Raw genomic sequence first — 7,307 nt, forward strand, 5'->3', positions numbered from 1 at the left:
CAAGGCTGGGGTGAAAATTGCTGGAAGAAACATTAACAACCTCAGATATGCAGATGACACCACTCTGATGGCCAAAAGCGAGGAGGAGCTGAGGAGCCTTCTAATCAAGGTGAAAGAAAGCGCAAAAGCTGGGTTGCAGCTAAACATCAAAAAAACCAAGATTATGGCAACAAGAATGATTGACAACTGGAAAATAGAGGGAGAAAATGTGGAGGCTGTGACAGACTTTGTGTTTCTAGGTGCAAAGATTACTGCAGATGCAGACTGTGGCCAGGAAATCAGAAGACGCTTACTTCTTGGGAGGAGAGCAATGTCCAGTCTCGATAAAATAGTAAAGAGTAGAGACATCAGACTGGCAACAAAGATCTGCTAGTCAAAGCCATGGTATTCCCTGTAGTAACCTACGGATGTGAGAGCTGGACCTTAGGGAAGGCTGAGCGAAGGAAGATTGATGCTTTTGAGCTGTGGTGTTGGAGGAAAGTTCTGAGAGTGCCTTGGACTGCGAGAAGATCCAACCAGTCCATCCTCCAGGAAATAAAGCCTGGGTGCTCACTGGAGGGAAAGATACTAGAGACAAAGTTGAAGTACTTTGGCCACATCATGAGGAGACAGGAAAGCCTAGAGAAGACAATTATGCTGGGGAAAGTGGAAGGCAAAAGGAAGAGGGGCCGACCAAGGGCAAGATGGATGGATGGCATCCTTGAAGTGACTGGACTGACCTTGAAGGAGTTGGGGGTGGTGACGGCCGACAGGGAGCTCTGGCGTAGACTGGTCCATGAGGTCACGAAGAGTCGGAGACGACTGAACGAATGAACAACAGGGGTACCTCCACTGTAGAATGAATGCAGTTTGACACCACTTTATCAGCCATGGCTTAATGCTATGGAGTCCTGGGAGCTGTAGTTTGGGGAGGCACCAGCATACTGGCTTACTTACTTACTTAAGCCAGGGGCCCTCAAACGTTTTAAACAGAGGGCCAGGTCACAGTCCCTCAAACTGTTGGAGGGCTGGATTATAATTTGAAAAAAGCATAATTTGAATTCCTAGGCACACTGCACATAGCTTATTTGTAGTGCAAAAAACACTTAAAAACAATACAACAATTAAAATGATGAACAATTTTAACAAATATAAACTTATTAGTATTTCAATGGGAAGTGTGGCCCTGCTTTTGGCTGATGAGAAAGGATTGTTGTTGTGTGCTTTCAAGTAGTTTCAGACTTGGGTTGACCCTGAGTGAGGGCTGGGTAAATGACCTTGGAGGGCCTTAGTTTGAGGGCCTCTGACTTAAGCAATCCCTTGTTGTCTGAGTATGATGGCCCTCCAAGAGCAGTGTCTTGGCAGATACGTAGGGCTGTGGAGCCCTGTTCTTGACCTACATGTTCTTTCACAGTGAAGACATTGGTTTCTTGGTGGAAGGCAGTCCCAGTCAGGGTTGGCTTGATGCACCTTCCTCTTGGCACTTTTCTCCCTTTCTCCCTCCATTTGTGCCTCTTCAAATTCCACAGCACTGCTGGTCACAGCTGATCTCCAATTAGAGCGCTTCCCGGTGTCTCGGTGTCTATGCCATAGTTTTTAAGGTTGGCTTTAAGCCCATCTTTAAATCTCTTTTCCTGTCCACCCTCAAACCATTTTCCATTCTTGAGTTGGAAGTAGAGCAACTGCTTTGGGAGATGGTGATTGGGCATTCGGACAAATGTGGCCAGTCCAGCAGAGCATTGCTTCATTGCTGGTGGTCTTTGCTGACATTTGTCCACCTGTCTTCCCAAGAGATTTGCAGGATTTTTTGGAGGCAATGCTGATGGAATCATTCCAGGAGTTGAGTGTGACTGTCTGATAGCAGAGCCAACTCCATGTATTCTTCGTTCTTCTTCAAGCAGTCCCTTCCAGAAGAAAGTGTAGCCTCCTTTTTCCCCCTTCAGTTGTCCCTCTCCTGCTCTCTGGGTCTCCTGAAGTGCTGCTATGTTGATGTTAAAGCATCCTAGCTCCCTTGCAATAATAGCAGTCCTGCGTTCGGGGCGTACACTGTCTATGTTGTCCAATAGTGTCCATATGTTCCAAAGTTCATTTTTTGGACCGCAGGGTGGTGACCCCTCTGGATGCAGCAGTCCAGTCAGGGATAAGAGTTAGACCAGGGGTCCTCAAACTAAGGCCCAAGCGCCGGATATGGCCCTCCAAGGTCATTTGCCTGGCCCTCGCTCAGGGTCAGCCTAAGTGTGAAACAACTTGAAAGCACACAACAACAACAACAACAACAACAACAATCCTATCTCATCAGCCAAAAGCAGGCCCACACTCCCCATTGAAATACTAATAAGTTTATATTTGTTAAAACTGTTCTTCATTTTAATTACTACATTGTTTTTATGTGTTTTTTGCACTACAAATAAGATATGTGCAGTGTGCATAGGAATCCTCATGCTTTTTTCAAATTATAATCTGGCCCTCGAACAGTTTGAGGAACTGTGACCTGGCCCTCTGTTTAAAAAGTTTGAGGACCCCTGAGTTAGACTATGTTTAGGACACCTTTTCTAGTCCCTTCTTTGTGTAGGATGAGCAGAATGGAACCGAAAAGGACTGCTCAGTTATGGATACATCTGCCGAACTACTCAACTGCCTCAGACCTTGAAGTAGAACAACTGAAGCCATATCCACCGTCTAAATGCAAGTCTGTGATTGGGGGCTTCCAGATTTCACAGTCCTGCTCCCATCACCACTCGCTGACTGCCATGAGACTTTTGTTGATTTGGTTTTTTTTCTTGCAAGACACCTGTGCGTAAGTTTTTTAATGTGTGGAGGTCAGTGCACAAACAACACACAGTCTTCACAATGAGAGTCCCAACCAGTGGCATGGTTAACACAACAATGGTGGCTTCTCAGTCTGTTGCAGCCTTTCCCACTTTCACAACTGTTGTAACATGTACCATGTTGTCTTCCACCTGATCTGCCATTGAGCTCTTCAGATCTTCATATTGTGATCAGTCTGGAACCTCCCCTGCAGCCCCTCCTGCAAGTACATGGCTCCGACAGTTACGCCTGCAAGTTTGTTGGGACACACAAGCCCTCTCACTGCAAAAAGGTGACAATCCATCAAGGAGGCACTTAAGGCTGAATAGTACCTTGTAAAACTGCAACTCCCAGGATTCCATAGCATTGAATCAAGCCAGTTAGCACATAAGTAGAAGTATGAGTTGCAGCAGAAGTGCTGCCAAGTGATCCCACAAGATAATAACACTATGTAACATGATTTTTGTTCCTAGGTTATAAATATCATTTCTAATTGGTTCTATCACAAAACATGGAAAAGGTTTATTAAACTGCAAAAAATTGTTTTTTGTGGGACATCCTGCAGCACATTTTTCTATAGTTTCTCAGTGAATTCAAACAATTAAACATAGTTTGTGGCAGTGAAAAAAATGAAATTTCTAGAGTATAACAACTACTTTTGAAGTAAGTACCATGCAATTAAACAGGAAATAATACTTTCAATCCAGGAACAGATTTCCCCCCCAAATATTGTTACATATTGTTACATAATATTGTTACATAGTGTAATACGTAAATCTAAACAAATATCTTGAGAATTTTGTGTCTGGAAAGCTGTTTTTCTACTAGAACTCTGTTTGCTCAAATGCTTCCGCTGACAGGAGATACAAACAATGACCTTGGGGTGGCTGGACCTTATGGCTTTGCCATAACTAGCATTGACTGCAGTGGATAAGGTGGCCAAAAGTTTTCCTTCCCACTCTTCTATATTACATGCAAGAAATCCTTTGGAGTTTGGATTTATTTGCTACTCAGCTCTGTGCCTTTCTTGGGAAAGGTGATTACCTTACGTCAAAACCGGATGCTTTGTTTTATTTAAATGGTTGGGCCATACTCTTTTTCTTGGCCACTCATACTTTAGTGTGTGCATGATGAGAATAGCTAGAATAGCTTGTGGTTTCAACGGTAAAACCCTTCTACGACATGGAGAAGATGATCTGCTAACATCCATGGACCAAGATACTTTTAAAAATATGAGTTACAGCAGGTACAGTACTTTAAAGTTCATAATTCAATTGTCAACGTGACTTTCCTTAGAGTATGCATGGCAGGTATAAGATACTTTGCAAATTCCTGGGTAGCAATCATTCTCAGCTGACATTGAGTAGTGGCACAGTTGAGAAAGACTTCCCTTCCTCTTGCTAATGTATTCATTTGTCTTGGCTAATTAAAACTCTTTTTTTCCAGCCACATTTTCCTTTCTATTTCATATTGCAACTGCTGCTGTCTGCTGGACTTCCCCGCCTTGAGTGCTCCCTCTGCCACAAAACTATTTTGTGAATGGTTACTTGGAACAGAAAATTAGAATTCCCCTGCTTGTGGTTGGCAAGTTTGCCAGTCTTGGCCTCACAGAGGAGTGTGGCTTCCCAAATCACTTCATTCATGCTATGTCTGCACCGTTGGGCACATTACATTTGATAGCAAATCCATTTATTTTGTAATGTGCACCTTCAAAATTGAGGTGCACATTATATTTGATGGCTTGAGTAAATACGATATTCCTTCTGCAGAAGTGGAACCCACAGATATGGAAAGCCAGCTATCCTATCTGATTTTCCATATCCATGGGCTGATAGCTATCTATCTATCTATCTGTCTGTCTGTCTGTCTGTCTGTCTATGTCTAGAGAGAGAGGGAGGGAGAAAGGGAAGGAGAGTTGGCTTTTCATATCCATACCATGGGTTTTATATCATCAACAGATTCAACCAACCACTCATTACTTTTTTTCATAAAGAAGCTCAAGAAGTCTCATTTTTCCCCAGCCCTGCCTGCTCTATGGTGCAAAAGCATTCTGATGGAAGTTGTTCTGCGATGCTCCTCTGCTGAGAATTAAGAATCTGCTAAAGTGGGATGGGGGACAGGTTGAGAGGAAGTGAAGGAAGGAAGGAAGGAAGGAAGGAAGGAAGGAAGGAAGGAAGGAAGGAGAAAGGGGGCTACTTGGAGTGCAAACCCAGTGGACTTATGATAAACTGAAATTTGGCAGAGACTGGGGAGCTACCTTGGAGTCTTTTTCCATGGGAGGTGACACACATGCAGGGGCAGCTCAAGCCATTACGCAAAGTAAGCATTTGCAGTATAGTTGATTTTGCCCAGGGGCGCTCTTGAGGCACTCTTGGGGGAAAATAGACATATACGAGTTGTAGTTACTGGGATGTATAGTTCACCTACAATCAAAGAGCATTCTGAACTCCACCAATGGTGGAATTGAACCAAATATGGCACACAGAACTCCCACAACAAACAGAAAATATAGATCAGTGATTGGTTGGGGGGGGGGCGCCAAAATACTGTTTGCTTACCATTGAGAATTACCTAGGGCCGCCTCTGCACACATGACAGGTAAATATCCCCTTTGCCACTGGTTGTCAGGGTGGAGGATTGAACATCCATGGATTTGGGTTTTTGTACAGGGTTCTGGAATCAATCCCCATAAGATACAAAGGGCCAACTGAAGATATAACTGAAGATTTCAGGGCAGCCTACTATAAGACACAAGCAAATGGTACTATGATTTCAGAAGGCTAAACACATTATCTAACAATACAAGTTAAAAGGGAGATTATAAATGACACTGGAATGACAGCAATTTAGGTGCCATTTGCGCCTTTATGGGAAGGCCATTCCATAACTGGAATGCCACAGCAGAGAAGGCCCTCTCTCATAAAGTGGTGAATAAGGAGTGGAGTAAAGACCAAACATTTACATTGAAGTATTAGTATATGTGCTGCCGAAGCGAGCACATATACTAAAAATATGGAACGCTTCACGAATTTGCGTGTCATCCTTGCGCAGGGGCCATGCTAATCTTCTCTGTATCGTTCCAATTTTTAAAAAATATGGAACACTTCACGAATTTGCGTGAAGGGAGGTAGTAGGGAGTGGAGGGACCCCTGTCCTCATCCATGTTCCCTTTACCAACCCTGATGCCCTTCCTCTTGCTCTCACTCGGATCAGGGCAGCCCCTAGGGGTGGGCTGAAGCTAAGTCCTTTTGAAATTCTCTATGGTAGACCTTTTCCTTCCTCACAGGTTCCTCTGAAGGCTGAGCATCTCCACGAGGTTGGGGCCGACAGTATTAGGGAAAGATTGTCTTTTCTTACCTCTATCCTTTCTTCTTTAAATAGGTACCTTCTCTCCCACCTTCCTGTCCCCTTGGATGCTCCTGTCCACGACTTCTCCATTGGCGACTGGGTCCTCGTACGCACGTGGAAGCCTGAAGCCCTGTCGGAGAAGTGGGTCGGCCCTCATCAGATCCTCCTCACAACACACACCGCCGCCAAGGTATCCGGCATCCGGGCCTGGGTCCATCATTCTCGGCTGAAGCGGGCCCCTGAGCCAGAAGTGGGGTCCACTGAGGAGGAGGACGACGACAACCAGTGGACTGTTGAGTCAGGGGAGGATCTCCGGCTGCTGTTCCGGAAAGTACCGCCACGAGACCCCCCATCCACTGACCAAGCCGACCCACCGCCTTCTGGGGCCCCCAGGGTAAAGAAGCGCCGTGCACGAGGACAGAGGCATCGCCCGAAACTACCCTCCTAATTCCATGTTTCTGGCACCACGGGAACCCACTTTTTTTTTCTCTACACCTCCGGGTTTCGACAGCTCGTTTGACAGCTGTCAAAATCTACCAGCTGATTTTGACAGCGCGCGCCAGGGAATCTCCTGCTTTCGATTTCCACTGAGCCCCGGCTAGAGTGAGTGGAGCTGTACTTTCAGAACTATTTGGAACCGTGAGTTTATTTATTCCTATTATTTCCCGGGCGGAGCTGTCCATCAACTTCAGCATGCATTTCTCTGCTTTTCTGTGCCTAATATCCTTGACCCAATGTGCCGCTTCTAGCCCCATACTGTATGAATGGCTGTCAAGCAAGGCAAACTTCTGGCAGCAGCTAGCCTCTAGGGTCCTAAATGTCTCTGATTTCTGTCTATCAAGTGGGATCACTGCCACGGACCTGTTCTCCACATGTTTAATTGGCATTCCAGAACCTCTGGAAACTTTTAGAAATTACACTATTTTCCAAGACTACCCTTCCAAGCCCATGTCCTATGGAGATCTGCCTCAGTGGGGAAGGGCTGTCAGGGAAAGGGAGCCAGGCATGGTGGCTATTAAATTGGCTCACAGCCCTCATGCCTCTCATTGTTTTCAAATTCCCCATTGTGCAGGGAAGTGCCAAAAGTCGCCCAGGGACAATCTGCTAAATTGTTCATCCTTTGAAATATTGCCATATATGAATGCCCATTTGGTTTTGCCCCCAGGATGGTT

At 45.2% G+C, this 7,307-nt stretch overlaps 1 pseudogene; it reads right to left on the bottom strand.

Annotated features, from left to right (window-relative positions):
- Positions 1–5,793: 5,793 nt before the first annotated feature.
- Positions 5,794–5,893, bottom strand: LOC137095976 (U6 spliceosomal RNA; annotated as a pseudogene).
- Between the last annotated feature and the right edge of the window lie 1,414 nt (positions 5,894–7,307).

Source organism: Anolis sagrei, chromosome 1 (genome assembly GCF_037176765.1).
Source record: "Anolis sagrei isolate rAnoSag1 chromosome 1, rAnoSag1.mat, whole genome shotgun sequence".
NCBI classification, from domain to species: domain Eukaryota; kingdom Metazoa; phylum Chordata; class Lepidosauria; order Squamata; family Dactyloidae; genus Anolis; species Anolis sagrei.